The sequence below is a fragment of the Protopterus annectens genome, chromosome 6.part0 (assembly GCF_019279795.1).
Source record: "Protopterus annectens isolate FY-2018-M chromosome 6.part0, PAN1.0, whole genome shotgun sequence".
Lineage (NCBI taxonomy): Eukaryota > Metazoa > Chordata > Ceratodontiformes > Protopteridae > Protopterus > Protopterus annectens.
The window spans coordinates 1,845,898,023-1,845,918,154 of NC_056737.1; the positions used below are offsets into that span (position 1 = coordinate 1,845,898,023).

Below are 20,132 nucleotides of genomic sequence, written 5' to 3' on the forward strand. Positions count from 1 at the left end.
TCTGAAGTTTGCAAAGCTTCACAAAATGAGGCATCTGAAGCTTGCACTAAAGTAACAAACAAAACAGGTTATTCATGCCACAGTGCGCCAACATGTATTTTCAAAATCTGACTGCTACCATTTGTCTGAACACTGTTTTCTCTTCTTGGGTCAGGTACGTGATAATGTCATACTCTGCATACTACTACTAAGGAAGTAATCAGTGCGTTAGGTACTACCTTTTAACTGCAGTTAAGAAATGCTCCAACTGCTGGTATTGAGAAACAAATACAGCTGTAGCATGACCTAAGGAAGTGCCTGCTTTCACCCACACATCCTGGACTGACACTACATGCCTTTATCTGATGCAAAGAACTGTGTGGAAATCTGCCTGTTACACAGGTATACTGTTTTTTTTTTCTTTTATTCTTAATGCAGATCAAATGTGTCTGTGTCATTGCTGGCCAATTAGAATTACAATGCTTTGCTACTATGTTTAACATTTACTGTAAATTTGTAAAATAATCTATTCTATATTATTAAACTTGCATCATCTCTGTTCTGCTACTGAACTCGCTACCTTTTGGTACATGCAGTTCTACTGCATTTTCTTTCTCCTCTGTACATTTGCTGAACGCATGGATCATGTCTGAGAATGATCCACTCTTTATGAGCCTTAACAATTCAGTTAAATAAATAAATAACTAAGCACACATGAAAATTGTGACCTAACAGTTACTGTAACATGTGTTATAACATTTATTTCAATTTTCGAGGTCAAGCTAGTCAGGCTTTTTTAAAGAGGAGATATTCAGAATCAAATTCACGTGTAGTACAGTGCAGATTATTAGTTAAAAAAAGTTTTATCAACATGACAAATGTCATGTCTGTAACACAGCAGGCACTGCCTTATGATTACAAACTTCAAATAACAGAAATAAAGGTAGACAGTCACAGGGTGGTATGCTTAGTTACACAATTCACATCTGTGCAAGGACTACCAGCAAAGACAGCCACTACTCCTATATGTAAAATGGCTAAGCATCAACACCCATAAGAGAGTCATTTACCTACACAAGCATAAACTAGATTAAAACTACTGTAGTAATACGTTGTAGAAGACATATGTACATAAAATTATGAATCATTTTGGCTACTGTCACCATATAGCAGCATGCATGAGCCTGTACAGATCTCCCAAGATTTTTTATGGGAATCTGATCAGCGCTGCCCTTCAACGGTAAACTCATACAGGTATAAGGTTTTATTTAATGAATGAAAGGGTGCCCTTATGAAGACACCCTGACTGCTTTTTTATAAGGTTGGAAAGGGGAAATAGAGAAGACAAAGGACACACTGAAGGAAGACATGGCGGGACAGTCCCTCACAAAAACATAGTTCTCCTCCGGCACTGCGGGACTATGCATACTACTCTGCTGGAGGAGCACTGTATTTCTGTAGGGGACAGACTCCGCCACACACATTTTTTCAATTTTTTTTATATAAGAGGGAAGATGGAAGAGTAAGGGAAGAGAGTGTAGGACAGAGGCTTAAGGAGTTCATGCAACATAAACAACTGTTAAGATGGACGAGAACACTACAGTAGGCTCACATTGGTGGGGGACACAAGACACACAGAAGACAAACAGATACAAAAGGGGGAGGAGGTCTGTAGTTCAGAGGAGCTCAATAATCCACCCCCTCTGTCAAACTTGGAGAGGGGGACCCCGATGGATTGGGGGTGAAAGCCTTGGGTGGAACAATGATCAGAGTCAGCGAGTCTTACTCCTGCTGGAGAAGGAGGCCTTGAATAGGCTGCAGGTGCCTCTCCAACTCCCACTCAACCACTGCATCAAACAAGTCCTGAAGCTTACAGTGTTGGCAGATTACAAGTCTGCCATTCACAGGGGGGTCACAGGGTAGACACACTGCTGTGACCCTGTGAAAATGATCCCAGAAGTGCAGAAGGTGGTGGTGAATGACTGAGCTGTCCCTGGGATCTCTGGACCTGTGTAAAAAAGTAACATAAAAGGAAAAGATAAATAAGTAAATAACATTTACAAAAAGGAGAGAGAGAGAGAGAGATATGTGGAGACAAGAACAACTCATAAGTGCTTTGAAAATATGCAATTTTATTTAATGAAAAAAACAAAGATGTATTTAATTTTGAAAATTATACTAACTACAGTCCTACTACTGACTGCATTCTTACAAAATGATTGATGGTATTTGATATTAATACTTCTTAACTTATGTATATGAATTACTGATGTAGTACTTTACGGATTAGTAATATGAACACCTATGAATGCTTTATTGATATACATATATAAATAACCTCCTTTCAAAGTACTAACTCAAGAGATTCTCCCGTTTGGTTCTCGGCTGGAGCACTTTCTGTGTTGAGTCTGCATGTCTTCCCCGCGGTCGAGTGGTGTTCGAAAGACATGTGTGGGCGTGCCTTCGTTGAAGGTTGGGCGTCGGGCTGGCACCTCGGCACTGTAAAAATCTACTGCCAATCATTAGTGGACCGGAGTTCTGCTGTGGCGACCCCCAACTGGGAAAAGCCGAAAGAAGAACAACAACCTCCATAGGTTATGTTGACAGTCATTTCTATTTTTTTCTTTTTAGTGCAAATCCTGTTAGTTTCCTCTGTGCCTGGTTTCTGTTATACTATCTTTCTTCCTCAGCTATGGCTGTATGTATATAAGTATATATATATATAAGACATCAAAGTTGTTTACCGCTGTCATATATATATGTGTGCATCATTGAAGGCGGCATTTTTTTTTCTTTCTTGTAAGATAATTTTGTTCCTGATTCTACTTCATGCATGCCTAATATAAGGAAGCAGTGAACTGTGTTTTGCAGATTAAGACTGTTACTTGCATGACTATTATAAAGTTAAAGCAGAAATGAGAATTGTGGTCATTCCTTGATGATCTTTCATATTCCTTCCTCAATAAATTTTGTTTAACGTCAACAAATTGTTACTGCTCCTACTCAGTATTCTCCAGTTGATACATTCAGGGGTACTACAGAGTCTGTAGACAGGAGGGGTTTGATTAGCTATTGATGTCTTGATCTTAATGGCAATGGTAGCAATCAGTCAATTTTGGGAAGGAAGGGCACAGTGCTGCAATTTCTGTTAACAGTGACAGTAATTTAAACTGCAAGTCTAATCTGCACTACTCACATCAATGTTTATTGGTGTGTATGTGAATATTTCAACTAATTTTATGGTGTGTTAACTACTTTAAGTAAATATTTCATTCAGCATTGCAATATGCAATAAGAGAATTATAAATTTATATTGCCGCGGAGGAGTAGCGGTTAGCGTTATTGCCTCACAGCAAGAGGTTCTCCCGTTCGATTCTCGGCTGGAGCACCTTCTATGTGGAGTCTGCATGTCCCCCCCGGAGTCGAATGACGTTAAAGACATGCAGGTAGGTGCATATGCATGAATGGGTGTGCCTTCTTTGAAGGTTGGGAGTCGAGCTGGCAACTCGGCACTGTAAAAAATCCACTGCCAATCATTAGCAGACTGGAGTTCCGCTGTGGTGACCCCTAATTAAGAAAAGCCGAAAGATATTACTTACAGGTAATACAACTGGTGTTCATCTCCCCACCCTCACTGTACATTCAGTGTGGTGACTAGCTGCTGTCAGCCATTTCGAAACTTATGGAAATCACAAAAATAGTACCAATATGTTCATACATGGTATGCTAAATGATCTACCATACCCAACAGAACCAAGATGCTCTCCTCCCAAAAAAGGAAGCCAATCTGGTGGTCCCCCTGCCATTAATAAACTCTACAACGGAAGGAAGAAACTGTTGCAGAAAAAGGTGAAGTCCCAAGACAGGAAAAACTCCCTTATTAGCCTCAACAAAAAGTTGAGATCCCTCATCAAAACCTCTAAAGCTAGCTATGAAGGCAGAATTGCGGCAGACACTAAAAACCACAAAGCCTTCTATAGTTATATCAAGAATCTCCATGACAATACCCAGGTTTGCTCTGAGTTACTGCAATGGTACCTCCTGTACTAAGCCAACAGATATTGCCAACATACTGGCTGACACATTCAGTGCCAACTTTACCCCCTCTCCCCCATAAAGGACCAATTACAATACCGAAGGAATACCAGGCACACAGCATTACTACAGCACAGATTAAAGCTGCATTGTCCAAGGCCAAGACTACAGCTTCCATGGGACCCGACAACATCCCTGGATGTGTTCTAGATAAACTACAAAGTGAATTGGCACCACATCTGTGTGCCCTGTTCAATCACAGCCTCATCTCAGACTTTGTCCCTACCAAATGGAACACTGCTACAGTCAGCCCTCTCCATAAAGGGGGAGAGACTACAGATCCTTGGAATTAAAACTCCATTAGCCTGACGAGTCTGATATGTAAGGCTATGGAGCGCATCATCATGGACCTAATTAACAAGGATATAGGGAATCTCCAAACTCTAGATCTCACGCAATTTCATTTTGTGAAAGGCAGATCATGCCTGCTCAACCTGGTTGACTTCTTTGAGTCAGTAACCAAAGCTGTGGATGAGGGCAAGGCAGTTCATACAGCCTACCTCGATCTGGCCAAGGCCTTTGATACCATTCCCCACTCAGGAATTATTGATAAACTCACCAAACTAGGCATCAACCAGTATATCACTAGGTGGGTTGCAAATTGACTCACAGATAGAACCCATAGTGTGAAAGTAGTGGACTCCAAGTCAGACTGCCGACCAGTCACAAATGGAGCCCCACAAGGATCAGTCCTGGGTCATCTCCTGTTTGGCATTTACTTCTCAGAAGTCCAGGCCAACACAAAGGGACTCTGGCTGACCAAGTTTACAGACGACTGCAGGCTGGGAGCCATTATTAACTCCCAAGTGATGTAGACATCCTACAGAAAGGCCTCACTGAGACCAATGATTGGTGTCGAAACCATGGCCTTAAGCTTAATGCCAAAAAATACATCATCTCCTTTGGGAAAAACTCAGTTCTCACTAATTACCACCTCGATGGGAGCCCACTGAACACTAAAGGCGTTATAAGAGATCTGGGGACACAGGATGACAGCAACCTCTCCTTCAACCACCATATTGCTACTGTGGTCAGAAAGTCCTCCTGTGTGGCACATGTCATTACCAAGGTTAGTGGCACTGCACGAAGCATCAGAAACCATCCATGTGCAACTAACAGCGGGCAAAACTGCCTTTCAGTTTGTAGCCTGCTACAGAAAACCCTCCCTATTACAGGAACCCCACTTGGCATTCCTGAGAGCACTGGAGAATATGAAGGTCTCTCCAAACACTATGTTATTGGGTGACTTCAACTACCCAAGCATTGACTGGGAAAACTACTCAAGCCCAAACACCCTCGCCCAACGGTTCCTTGAATTTATAAACTCTAATGCAATGAACACCAACATGGGGACTCTATGTTCCACACCAGAGGTAAACCCCTCATTGGTAAGATCAGACCATAAACAAATTTCCCTGGACATCCTTATCCTGTCCCCACCCCCAGCCAAGGAAATCACTGTAAAGAATTTCTCAAAAGCCAACTTTGCACTTCTCAAGACTGAGGTGGAATCCTTCAAAGCCCCTGGGCCAGAGGATAATACAGCCCAATCCGCAGAATCCTTTACAAATGCATTCTATGAGCACCTGCAGGAATGCAGGAATCGTGTTATCCCAAATAAAACCAAGACTCACTCCTCCAAAAACAGGAGACCGGTCTGGTGGACCCCGGCCATAAATAAGCTATACAACAGAAGGAGGAAGCTACTACATGACAGAGCAAAATCCCAAAAAGGGAAGGCATCTCTGATCAGTATTAGCAAGAAACTTCGATCCCTCATAAAATCATCAAAGGCCAGCTTCAAAAGAAAAATTGCCCTAGACACTAAAGATAATCACAAGGCCTTCTTTAGTTATGTCAGGAACATGGGCGGAAACTCCCAGATATGCTCTGAATTGTTGCATAACGGTACAAAATATACCGAACCTACAGACATAGCCAACATCCTGGCAGACAGATTCAGTGCAAACTTCTCCCCCCCTTCCCCCCCCAAAGGAGCAAACGCCTATCCCAACTGAATGCAACCTCCCTGACATCACAGATGCACAGGTGAAAGCTGCCCTCTCCAAAGCAAAAAACACAGCATCTATGGGACCGGACGGTGTCCCAGGCTGTGTCTTACACGAGCTCCAAGAATAAATGAACCCTCACATTAAGTCACTGTTCAAACTTTGCCTTACTACAAGATATGTACCCAAAGAATGGCATACAGCTACAGTGGTCCCACTCCACAAAGGTGGTGCCACAACGGACCCCGGAAACTATCGCCCCATAAGCCTGACTAGTCTGGTCTATAAAGCTATGGAACATATTATCATGGAACTCATAAACAAAGACATTGGGAGCCTCCAGACACTGGACCCTACCCAATTCGGCTTTGTTAAGGGCAGATCTTGCCTCTTAAACCTAGTTGATTTCTTGGAAACAGTTACCAAAGCCATAGATGAGGGCAAGGTAGTCCACACAGCCTACCCGGACCTCGCGAAAGCCTTCGACACAGTACCCCACTCGGGCATCATAAATAAGCTTACCAGCTTAAATATCAACCCCTTTATCTCAAGATGGGTTGCAAACTGGCTCAGAGATAGAACCCACATGGTCAGAATCGCAGGTGCCATGTCCAAATCCAAACCAGTTACAAGTGGCGTCCCACAGGGCTCAGTTCTGGGACCTCTCTTGTTCGGTATATACTTCTCTGAGGTTCAGGCTAACACAAGGGGATTATGGCTGACAAAGTTTGCAGATGACTGCAAACTGGGGGCCATAATCGAATCTCCAGCTGACACAAGCATCCTCCAAAAGGGTATCACAGAGACGGATGCTTGGTGCCAGAGCCACGGCCTCAAGCTAAATGCTAAAAAGTGCGTAGTCATCCCCTTTGGGAAAAACAAGGTGCCCACAAATTACCACATAGGTGGTAATCCATTACGTATGGAAGAAGTAATTAGAGATTTGGGGACCAATGTAGATAGTAATCTCTCCTTTGATAATCACGTTGCTAAAGTGGTTAGAAAGACCTTCTATATAGCCCACCTTATCACGAAAGGGTTTGCATCTAGATCAAGAGAGGTCATTGTGCCCCTCTATTCATCACTCATCAGGCCCATAATTGAATACAATGCCCCTTTTGGGATGTACCTTACCAGACACCTGTAGCAACTGGAGAGACCCCAAAAGTACCTCACCAAGAGGATCATGGGCTACAAACAGATGTCCTATGCAGCTCGACTAAAGAAACTCCAGCTCTACTCAGTTGTTTACCGGCTACTCAGAGGCGATCTATGCCTGACATACAAAGCCATGTCAAACCCAGAATTAATGGACATGCTCCACCTCAAAAAATCCAAGTCCCTCAGAGCTACACGCTCCGGGGACCTAAACCTCAGCACAAAAATAAATAGGACATGCTGGAGGGACAGATTCATTTTCCAGAGGCTCCCCTCACTCTGGAATAGAATCCCAATTCATGTTAGACATAGCCCCTCACTGACCCTCTTCAAGCGAAATCTGGACGCGTGGATGGGAAATCACAAATTCACCCCTGGGATCTCTTCTGTGTCCCTGCTAGACAGAGGCACAGTAAACTAATCTTAAAAGGGTACCTTCTGTGACCTACTTTACAGAGGCACAGTAGGCTAATCTAATAGGGAGGCGGAAGCCAAATACACTCTGGCTAGGCTTATAAATGCCCTAGGGCAGATAGCCTAGTATCTACCTATGAACATATGAACCTATTTTTATACCAATTTTTCCAGGCATTATACCTTTCCTGGCTTAATTTCAACCATCCCAATGTGAAAAAAGAAACTGAGAAAAAGAGCCAATAATTCCTCCAGTTTAGTATAATTTAGTTACAGGCTAGTAAGCATACTGCCTGGATGTCAGCAAAGAAGAAAATTAGAGTGCATGAAAGCAGATCAACTAGAAAAGGTGAAGAGAAACCACTGACTGGGAAGCACCAGTGTCTTATTTTTACTTCATTACCCCCCCATTTTTTCACCAGTGTCTTATTTTTACTTCATTACCCCCCATTTTTATTTAAGTTATTACTGGCGCATGATCTTGAAATAGTGATTGGGTGTGCATCAAAGCTCTCAATTAAATGCAGTTGTTCTTGTGAAATATAGTTTCTGTCTAGTCTAGCCTAATTATTGTACGTTGGGGAATAACATGCCAGTTCTCTCAGTTCCAATTACTGAATTCACTTCTTCCATACCAAATATTTTCATAAATTTCTTCAAAAATCTGCCCTTTTTGTCATACTTCCCTTCTAGGCACCTCACAGATATATCCTCACTTCTGAAATAAAATTCCACTCTCCATCTATAAGTACCATTCTCTGCTGAATGAAAGCTGATTATTTCTCCCAATTTTTTCCTAAGCTCCATAATAGCTGTTTTAGATGGAATATAAATACATGCCAGTGTAATCCTCTTCCCTTGCCAGTAGCCCTTACTACCACAAATCTACCATTACCTTTTTTTTCATCTTCACTGGTGATTCCCCACCTAGTACCTCTTAAAAAGAGAGGAATTTAAGAAGTAGGTAGTGGAAATTATTCAAGAATTATTAGGAAAGATAGAAATTTCCTCAAAAGCTATAGCTAGTAATTGAGATAAAATTAAATTGGAGGTTAAAATAGATCAGAAATAAAAGGAGTGATAAGGTTAAAAAGAAACAGGAATTATTTAGAGGGGCTGACACAGATAAAAGTACTACAGAATAAGGGGAATCTCAAAGAACAAGAGGAGGCTTCTTTGGAGTACCTTCTATCTTCTCTAACACCCAAATAATTTCCACTACCCATTCCTTAAATCATTTCTTTTTAACAGGTAGGTGAGGAAGTGCTAGTGTGCCATTTTTACTTCATCACCCTACATTTTTATTTAAGTTATTAACCGTTACATGGTCTGAAACAGTTATTGGGTGTGCGTCAAAATCCACATGCTCCTTTAAAATAATTTCTGTCTAGTCTACCCAGATATTGTATCTTGAGGAATAATCAGTACATCCTTCTCTGTGTTCCTACCACTGAAGTCACATCTTCCATAGCAAATATTTTTATAAATTTCTTCAGAAATCTATCCTCTTTTCTTATATGTTCCCTTCTAGCCTCCCAGATACATCCTCACTGCTGCAAACAAATGCCAGTCTTTACTTATAAGTAATATTCCCTACTGAAAGATGATAATTTCTCCCCAAATCCTTAAGCTCCATAATAACATTTTTAGGTGGAATATAAATACACGCTACCATAATCCTCTTCCCTTATCAGTAGCCCCATTACTACCACAAATCTACCATTATTACCTTTTTTCATCTTCTATCACTACTGGAGATCCTCTGCTAATTAATATAAGTACTGATCTTTTCCTCAGTCCATGAAATTCTGCTGAATATTCATCCTGGCATCCTTTCTTTGTTAAATTCACATACTATTTGCACTCTGCACTTCTTTATATAATTCAATGTTCTTCCCTTTTTGTCTATACCTATGAGACCATTCATATCCAATGATAATATGGAAAGTGTCACCATTATGATAAAAAATTATTATTCCTACCTATATACATGACAACTTTTTAAAAAAGAAGTTATGTCTTACCATAACGTTCCATGTGCATTGTTCATCTCGCCTTTGTTCTTACACACAGGGTTCGGCTCCGAGTCGGCTGCATCACAAGCTCTGCATCTAAGAGAAGCTCGAGACTCAGTATGTATCCCATGATCCTCCCTGCTATACCTTAGATCTAGTTTGCAAGAAAACTATCTCGCTCTAATGTCAACTGTATCTAACGCCTACGCAATCACACATCAAGCAATGACACACTGGAACTACCACACATATATGTGTAAGGATAGAATGCCACCTAACAATGAGAGGATATTGTAACTCATTCAGGAATAGACCAACCAAACTCTAGTCATACCAGTTCTTCCAAAACGTGGTAGGGGAAGGAGGGAGGGGATGTAAGAACAAAGGTGAGATGAACAATGCACATGGAACGTTATGGTAAGACATAACTTCTTTATGTGACATTGCTCAATCTCGCCGTTTGTTCTTACACACGGGAAGCGTCCCTAGCTCCATTACCCTGGGTGACTCATGGAAGAACGTTCCTGAGCACAGTGGAACCAAAGGAAGTCCTGTCTTTAGAGGCCATGTTCACCTTGTAATGCGTGATAAACGTATGAGGCTTAGCCCACGTAGCTGCTGCACAAATAGTGCCCAACGGTAATCGAGCTGCATGGGCTAAAGAAGTAGAAATGGCCCTAGTAGAATGAGCCTTAGGTTTTAAAGGTAGTGGTTGATTAGCAGCTGAATGAACAAAACTGATGCACTCCGATAGCCACTTGGATAAGGTACCCTTTGATACCGCCATGCCTTTCCTACTGTCTGCGAATGACACAAACAGCTGATCAGACTTTTTGTAAACTTTAGTTCTGTCTAGATAAAATCTCAGTTGCCTATGCACATCCAATTTGTGCAACATGTATTCCAGTTTATTTGAATGGTTTTTGAAAAACATAGGGAGTTCTATAGATTGGTTAATATTTAACAGAGAACAGACTTTGGGGAGAAATGATGGGTTTGTGCGTAAGGAAACTCTGTCTGGGTGGAAAATCATGTAAGGTGGTCTCACTGACAAGGCCTGTAGCTCCGAAATTCTTCGAGCTGAAGTAACAGCAATAAGAAAAAGGGTTTTCCATGACAAAAACTTAAGTGGACACGATGACGCAGGTTCGAAGGGTGCTAGCATAAGCTGGGACAACATTAAGTTTAGGTTCCATGGGAAAATTGGCTCTCAAATGGGTGGGCGAAGATGGAAAGTACCCTTCATAAAGGCCTTACAAAGCCTGTGGGACATAATAGTAGAACCACATTCACCTACATGAAAGTTAGATATGGCCGCTAACTGTACTCGTATGGTAGATATAGAAGCCCCTTCATGAAAAAGAATGGATAAGAACTCCAATATTTTGTGTATCGGGGCTACCAGAGGATCAATACCATGATCTGATGCCCAACACACAAAGTGCTTCCATTTGCTCCTGTATAGCTTTCTGGTGGAGGCTTTATGAGAAGACATTAGAATGTGTTGTACTGCAGAGGAAAAAAGGTTTGACCTGGCTAAACAGGGAAGCGGAGCAGCCAAGCTGCCAATTTTAGGGATTGAAGGGATGGATGAGGAACTCCCAACGAGTGAGTCAATAGGTCTGGCACTGGGTCCAGAATCCAAGGTTCCTCTATCTGATGGGACCGAAGGAAGGGAAACCAGATCTGTCGAGGCCAAAATGGTGCTATGAGGATGATCGTCCTGTCCAGGTTCCTGGCTTTCTGAAGAAATTTGGGTATCAGAGGAACAGGGGGAAATGCGTACAGGAGATCCGGGGGCCAATCGTGCACTAGAGCGTCCCTGGGGACTGTCCCCGGAGGGGGAAGTAGGGCAAAGTAGCTTCTGCATTTGGCATTCAAGGGGGATGCAAACAGATCGCAGCAAGGCTGGCCCCATCTGCGGAAAATCTTTTCCGCCACTTGCATTTTCAGTGACCACTCGTGTGGTAACAGGATGGCTCTGCTCAACCTGTCCGCAATGACGTTGGATGACCCCGGGATGTGCGTTGCTATCAGAAAGAGACCTGTGTACGCCACCCATTGCCAAATTCTCAGGGCCTCTCTGAATAACGGGTAAGATCTGGATCCGCCTTGCTTGTTTATGTACCAGACCACTGACATATTGTCCGTCTGAACTGCTATTGTTCCCAGAGGCAAAGATTCGTGAAAGTGTTGCAATGCCAGAAACACTGCTCTCAACTCCAGGACATTGATGTGCAGATTGTACACTGTTTTGGACCATTCTCCTTGGACTGTTCTTCCCTGAAAAAGCCCCCCCCCACCCTATCAGGGAAGCGTCCGTGGTTATGGTGGCTATAGGGCTGGGCAAGACAAAGGGACGACCTATTGTCAGATCTTGACTGTTCATCCACCATCGAAAATCCTGCTTGCAAGACTCCGTGATCAATATGTTGTGTGTCAAGGGAAGTTCCTGAAAAGACCACTGGGCGAAGAGCAGCCACTGTAGGACCCTCATATGCATTCTGTCCAGAGGAACTACAATAAGAGAAGCCGCCATAAGACCTAGGACTTTCAACACCTGCGTGGCGGGGACTTTTCTGCTCTGTAGAAGAATAGCGATCTGATCCCTGAGAGTTGACACCCGTATCAGGGGAAGCTTTAACACCGTTGCTGTTGAATCCAACTCTGCCCCTATAAATGAGATATGCTGTGAGGGCGATAAGGTAGACTTTTCGAAGTTGACTGAAAGTCCTAAATGGGAACAGAGGTTGAGTGTGTAGTCCCTGGCTTGTACAAGACAATGCTCGGTGGTAGCGGTAAGGAGCCAGTCATCCAGATACGGAAACACCCGGAATCCTAGCCGTATCAAGTGAGATGCTACTACTGCCATGCATTTGGTGAACACCCTGGGGGCTGAGGAGAGACCAAAGGGCAGCGCCCGAAATTGGAAATGACTGGTTCCCAGCCGGAAGCGCAGGTAATCTCTGGACACTCTGGCCATTTTGATGTGGTAGTATGCGTCCTGGAGATCTATTGAGCACATCCAGTCATCCTTCTGTATAAGGGGAAGGATCGATTGTAGCGTGATCATCCGGAACTTCTCCTTCCTCATGAAGGAGTTGAGTTTACTGAGATTCAATATTGGTCTCCAGTCCCCTGCCTTTTTTGGAACTAAAAAGAACCTTGAGTAAGTTCCGGATCCTCTCTGGTCCGCCGGGACTGGTTGGATGACTCTATTCTCGAGCAGCTTTGTAATTTCTACGGCTGCTGGATTTTGCAGATGGGGTGGAACATCTGAAAATCTCTTTTGTGCGGGGGGGGATGGACATAAAGGGAATGTTGTATCCTCTGGTTACTATGCTTTGCACCCAAGAATCTGAGGTAAGGTTTAGCCAGGCCTCCGGGTACAAAGCCAAGCGACCCCTGACTGCCTCCAGAGTAGGACAGTCGGGCCTCCACTCAGGAGTGCTGGAAGGGCTTGCCAGGGACAGTATCACTGTCGCCCTGATGCTGCGGACCTCCTCTGCCGCCTGGGCGGTGTCTTCCATCCCCCCCCCTCTGCCTCTGGAGGGGGCATCACTCTGTGCGGCCTGGTAAGATCCCCAAGTCTTACTGAACCACATTTTTCTGCCTCATTGCCCTTTGGGGTATGGTCTAGTCGGAGCGGAAAAACGGACCCCTACGGCAGACAGGGTCTTACCTTCTAGCTCGCACCGAGTAAGAGTCTTCTTTACTTTGGGCCCAAACAAGGTGGCACCATCAAAGGGGGCGCTGGCAAAAGAAGACTTAAAGGCTTCCACAAAGGAGCACAGCCACATCCAGGATTGTCTACGTAGAGCAATCGCTGAGGCTGCAGCCCTACTCGAACCTTCAGCTGCATACGAGATGAGCCTCATGGACGAGTTGACTATTGAAGTGAGGGTGCTGAGTTGTGCTGTCACTTTGTCCGAGACAGCAGCATCTGTGTTACTATGGAGGGTATCTCCCAACTCTTTAATGAGATCCCTCTGAAGTCACATAAAATGCGTCAGGTAGTTCAGCGAACTAATGGAAAAGGTCGCTGAGCTTAATACGCGCTTCCCATACCTGTCCATAGTCCTAGAATCCTTATTAGGAGGATGGACAGAGGAAGATGCTTCAGACATTTCCTTTTTCGTGGCTGCCGCTACCACCATAGCATCGACTGGGACTCCTTTGGTAAGACAAGTCTTGTCCTGGGGGGCAGTAATGTACTTGTTCGGTCTCCGAGGTACTGGTTCCACTGTGCCTGGTGTCTCCCACGCCCTTCGAGTTATCAGGTCCATTAGCTCGTTGAAGGGCGGGGTCACCCAGGAGGTAGAAGGTTGAGTCCCAAACGCCTTCAGCAACACCGATTCGTCTTCAGTGGGGGCAAGTGACTGCCAATCACCCCTCTGTCTTAAGATCTCCAGGATGTCAGCAAATGAGACATCCTCAGAGGGGGAACGTGGGGACCCCTCTGCCTCATACAAATTGGTGTCAGATGTTAGAGATTCCTGTGGGGAATCAATGTGCCTCCTCTTGCACAATCTTTTCCTCGGAACCTCATCAGAGGGGGCATCTGATGAAGCCTCCGAGGAACAGGGGACACCCTCTGGGGCTAGCTGAGGTGTTGGGACTCTACGCTTGGGAGGGATCGCGGGTACAGAAGTAGAACGCAGCCCTTTAGGGGAAGGAGAAGATGACTCGGATGACATATATGTCTTCTCAGACAAGACCTTCCTCATAAGATCGAAAGCCCCCGACCCCCGGGCCGAGGAATCCTCCGGATCCGAAAAACCGGGAAGCCTCCTCGAGACCGGGACAAGGGGGTCCGACCCAGAAGACGGAGCCGAACTGATCTGTGCCGAGGCCCCGAGGGGGAGAGTCGGGACCGAAAACTCGGTACGGCTCTCGACCCCGGAACCAAGGAGAGACCGTTGGCTCTGCGACTCCTCGATAGGCTCCGAAGGCGTCGAGGTCAGCAATGCCGATCACACAGTGGAAGGCTTCGGTACCGAGGGTTCCACTATCATCAGTTCATCTTCTCCTGGCTCCAAAGACTGGATAGGTCTCAAAGGAGGATCCGTTGGAGACACAGGGAGGGCTTCCAGTTTCGACACCAATTGGGACGAAACTGCAATTAACTTGGACAGAGCCATGTTCTCCATAAGCTTCTGTACCACACGGTCCACATCACTTTCGGATAAAGGTCTAGAAGAACGGGTTGAAGGGGCCGAAGACGGCACCGATCGAAGAATCGACGGTGGAGGCAGCTCCAACACCGGTTCCAAGACCTGGGACTCGATCAAAGGTAACCGTTCGATACCCGGCCCCGAGGTCTGTGGAGCCGGCGAACGAACTTTGGAAGAGGTGCTCGGAGCCGAGGACCTGGGCTCTGACACCTTGGACGTCTTCGACCCCTTCGAAGACCTAGAAGTTTGGTCAGCCTTTTCCAAGGCTTCCAAAAACTCTGGCTTGATTAAGCCTCTGTCTATCAGCTTCCTCCACCTCTCCATCATGACCCTTCCACTGAAGGAGTGGCAAATAGAACAATCCTCCTGCAGGTGGAGAGGGCCAAGACAGTAGATGCAGGAAGCATGATTGTCCGTGATGGACATTTTCTGTCCACAATGACACCTCTTGAAACCGGATTTAGCTTTTTCCGACATCTCTAAGCAGCAACAGTTCAAAAACCAACACACTATCTAACTATGAATATATATAATAAGTGAAACACTGCACACAAAGTCTAAAATACTAGTAAGTATGTAATCTAAGTACTAATAATAAACTATTGTCAGAGTCCTGACAGAAAAAGTAGGCCTAAGCAACTATAACAAGCCTATAAACACTATATATGTATATATATATATATATATATATATATATATATATATAAATAAGAAAAAAAACAGCTAACTACTAGAAAAACACACACACACTACTACTATATCACTATATAAAAGATAGAACAACTCTTATCAAAAGATGAGCAAAATAGAAAAAAATTCTACTGGCCCGAGCTCTCTCGACGTGATCTTGTTGCAGCAGCAAACTGCATCTGAGGTATAGCAGGGAGGATCATGGGATACATACTGAGTCTCGAGCTTCTCTTAGATGCAGAGCTTGTCATGCGACTAACTCGGAGCTGAGGATCGGCTCCGAACCCCATGTGTAAGAACAAACGGTGAGATTGAACAATGTCACATTGTCTATTTCCAGGTTTTGTTATACATGTATCCACTAGTGTATGCCAGGTAGATCTTTTATATAGGAAAAATATGTTGAAGACAGCTGGATACAGTAGTTTGAATCTCACACCTGCTTCTCAACATTCCCTGACTGCTAGAATTAATTTGCTTCTCTTCTGCCTGGTGTACAGTCTCTCTCGTCATTTCCTTTTGAACCTATATAACATTTTACAAGACTTTTTTTTCTCCAAACATCTTTATTAAATTTTCACATATGACAAAGGCAATCTTATATAAATGAAAAACATACAAAATGATACCACTTTAGTTCCAGTTTACATAACAGATACCACTGAAACAACTGTAGTTGCAAATATTACACATCACTTATAAACCATCCAGTCATTGTCAGTTAAGCATTATATGGCTCATTCAAATTCTGCTTCTTAAACATCATTCCTGCTCTGCATACACTGTTCCCACAATTCCCATGTTGTCCTATGTAGTTTGCTCCTTCCCTTTTCTAGAGATCCCAATTCTAGTTGTTTTACCTCTGTTACTATATTCATTACTTCTAGTAAAGGTGGCCTAGCTTTTGATTTCCATTTTCAAGCAATTGCTGTTTTGACAGCCACCACAATTAGACTCAGCAAGGCTTTACTATGTCTAGGCAATTCTGATTCTGTAGTATAACTCAAATAAATAATCTCTCCAGTCAGTCCAATCCACTCACCCAGCATCTCCGACAGAGTGGTTCACAGGGAATCCATAAAATCTGCCAGCTCACTGCACTCCCAAAAATTTGTTCCCAGCTACCTCTTTCTTGCTCATCACACCTCCAACAATTGCTATCCACCTGAGGAAAAATTATTTAGAGCCTACTGGGGTATACAAATACCTATGAAAATGCATCCAGGCAAAGATTCTAGACTTTGTTGCATATTTGGGAGATATAGGTTCATAGGTTCATACTATCTGAGAGCAGGGCATTGCGCAGCCCTAGCCCAGTTTTGGCTTTACGCCACCCTTTTTAGTATGGGAACTATATTATTTTTTTGTGCCTGCCTCTGTTGCAGTGTGACACTGAGTAATCCCCTTGGGACACAGTGCAGTGCGCCACCCCTGGGCACGATCCAGAGGTAAGACTATGATTAAACAGCTGTCCTAGCTGTGGGTTTAGCGGGGACACCAGGTCCATGGATGCTGTGTTTTTTTTTTTGAGAGCAGTTTCTCTTGGAGTTGGAGATGCTTGGGGGGGGGCTGCAATCGCTGGTATAGATATCTCTCCTTTGGGGGGGGGAAGTGAGAACACTGAACCCACAGCCAGTATGTTGGCAATGTCTGCAGGATCAGTAATCTTCACATCATTTTGAACTAGTTCTGAGTAAAGAAGGCCTTTTGTCTTCTTTTATTTCTTCTCAAATTTTTTTGACGAAATTTTTTGCTTTTTTTTAGTTTTTTAGTTATAGTGATCAAGGGTGTCTTACCTTTTATTTGATTTTTCTTTGCTTGTAGTAGCTTCCTCTTTTTGTTGTTTGTGTTTATGGCTGGGGTCCACCAGAGTGGACGCTTGCCTTTGGTACAAAGAGTTCTTTTTTTGTTTTGGGGATTGCCTTATCCATGCAGCCCTGCAGGTGCTGGTAGAAGGCATTGCATGTCATCCCAGGCAGACAGACATTCCCCCTTTGAATTGAATGACCACCAGAGTTTAAAGCAATTTAAAAAAGATGATATCTTTATCTGTATTGTCATTCATTCTTTGGTGAAGGTAGGATACTGCTCCAGGGTCATACATACCTGCCTGGGCTACATAATCAGAGAGCTCCTCAATGTCTCTTCAGGGCTGTGACTGTTTGACACTCTGACTGTGAGGTCTATGTTGTTGGTGTGGCAGGTGGTGGGTGTTGGAGGTGGGTGTTTGGTGGCCTCTGCTGTTTTGGTAGATTTTTTTTCAGAGCCAGCCGAAAGGTATGTTGTTTGTGTGTTGTGTGTTTTGATGTGTATGATTTGAGATGGTTGATGTGAGACTGGGTCTATAGTGTGTGGTAACCTTTCTCCTCCTGACTGTCTTTGCCAGTCCTATGTGAGAGAGAGCTCAGCCTCCAGTTTGGCATAGTTGCATCTCTCTGCATGTATTTGTGTTTTGTGGGAGGAAGGGGTGCAGCTGAAAGTAGAGAGAAGCCAGATAGAGAGACATGGAATATTAAGATAGGGTAAAATAAGAGGAATTCACTGAAGACAGTGCAATTTAAAAAGACAACTAAATGGGTGGAGGGGGAGGAAAAATTCTGGGTGGGAGGAGAACAGAGCCTTGGACCCCTTCTAAGTTTTTTTAATTTGCTGTTCAACAAACCAAGAAACCACAACACAAAAAAAAAAAACAACATTAAGTAAAAATATAGAAAGATCAACCAAAAAAAAAACAAAACACAAAAAAACAACCTTTCCTTCACGGCAAAGTGTAGCAGAGTCTGGATTTTCAAAGTGAAAGTTTTGTGAATAGTTTTAGTTTCCTTTTTTTAGAAGATAGAAATTTTAAATTCCACCCTCCACCCCTCTGTTAACAAATCTGTTAGAAATGAGAAGACTTTTCTATCTAATGAACTTCCTTTAAAGGGGTGAGGGAATTCTTGCTGCCTCGCAGAACAGAGAGAGCTGTGGTCTCTTTTGAAGTTTTAATATGCTGTTAAACAGAATGCAAGCAAACACAAGAAAAAAAAAAAAAAACTACAGTATTCAAAAAATATAGAGGGGCACAGAAATATACAAAAATACAGCAAACTAACCTTTTCCTTCACAGCAAAGTGTAGCAGAGTCTGGAAATTTTAGTTCCTAGCTCCCCCCTCTCTGTTAACAATTAACCTTAAGTGTGACTTTTTGTCTCTTGAATGATGAGTCCTAATTAAATCAGTTTATTTCTGCCTGACTCCAGAAACAGAGAGAGTGGTCTCTTTTGAAGTTTCATATATCCTCCCTTGTCTCTTTGTGAATTACTTATCCAATCTCTCTTCTCAATCCTTTCTAAGCTCCTCTGATTGATTCTTATAATTATCATGCAGCATTTTATATGCCTTACTAATTATTCCTTTTTTAATGGCAGCTTCTGTTCTAGATTCTATTAAAAACTCTACCAGTGTTGGTCTTTCATTTAGGAGCTCCCTGCTTCTTTCTCTTTGCCTATGCTTGATATCAGTCCTTGATAGGGAAGGCAGCAAGACTTTTTGTTTTAATAAAAAGACACTCATACAAAAATGCAAACAATCCCAAACACCCCACAACCAGTTAATACAAACATACAAACACACAAAACTATCTACATCTTCAATTAATTATATTAACCCTCCTAACAGTAAAACTGTCCTAAATAGACAGCTGCAGCCATATATGAGCTAAAAGTAAGGCTCTCCATGCTAAGATGCTTGTTACTGCCTGTGCTCCTACTTGCACTAATTGCTTTCTGTTCTTTTTTTACCTTTACTGCCCTCCCAGTTGTGAAAAACTTACATGCGTTCTGAAAACATTAACTTTTAGCCATGAAGAAAACACTTATCCTGGTGTTTTAATGCCCTATAATCAGCTTGTCTCCATGGAAACATAAGAGAAAAAATGTTGCCCTCAGCTGCAAATTTCTAAAGACATGCTGAACATTTATTGCTGATGGAAAAGTTTTCATTACATTCAGTGTTCTCTTTCTTATTTACTCTTTTTCTACTTAAAATGTGCTATTAGATTAGGCAAACGGTCTTAATCCAGACTTTCATCTGCAAGAGTAGGATAAAACATATCAGCTCTACATATATTATGATTAGTGTACTTTTACATCTCATCCCCCACCACGACAACCCAACACTACAGCCTGTTAAATTAAAATTCCTTATATCCAGGCCCTTTTTTCTCTTTCTGCACTATAAAGCCAACACTTCCTAATACTAAAAAGAAGAAAGAAAGTTTACTGCAGTATCTTTATCATACACAACACTATCTGAATATGCTTTACTATACAACTTGTAATGTATATCATGAAAAGTTTTACAGCAATACAGTTACGAACAGAAACAGTTGTATTTAGTTACCCTTTTCCTTCCTCTTCCTCTTCCCCTTCCCTTAGTGTGCTTCCAAACATTACTGGCAAAGTGAGGCAAATGCTTTGCAGTTCCTCACAAGTTTAACAAAGTCAGTAAAAGTCCATTCTTTTCACTTTCTCTTGTATAGGCATATTTCACATTTATTCACTAATTTCCATGTTGCTGGTCTTCATCCTGTTCATCTCCATCTCACAACTCCAAACT

At 43.0% G+C, this 20,132-nt stretch overlaps 1 protein-coding gene across 3 annotated transcripts in view; it reads right to left on the reverse strand.

Annotated features, from left to right (window-relative positions):
- STAT4 (signal transducer and activator of transcription 4) overlaps positions 1–20,132 on the reverse strand; it is a 3,571,511-nt gene that overhangs the window by 2,453,914 nt on the left and 1,097,465 nt on the right. The window lies entirely within an intron of this gene.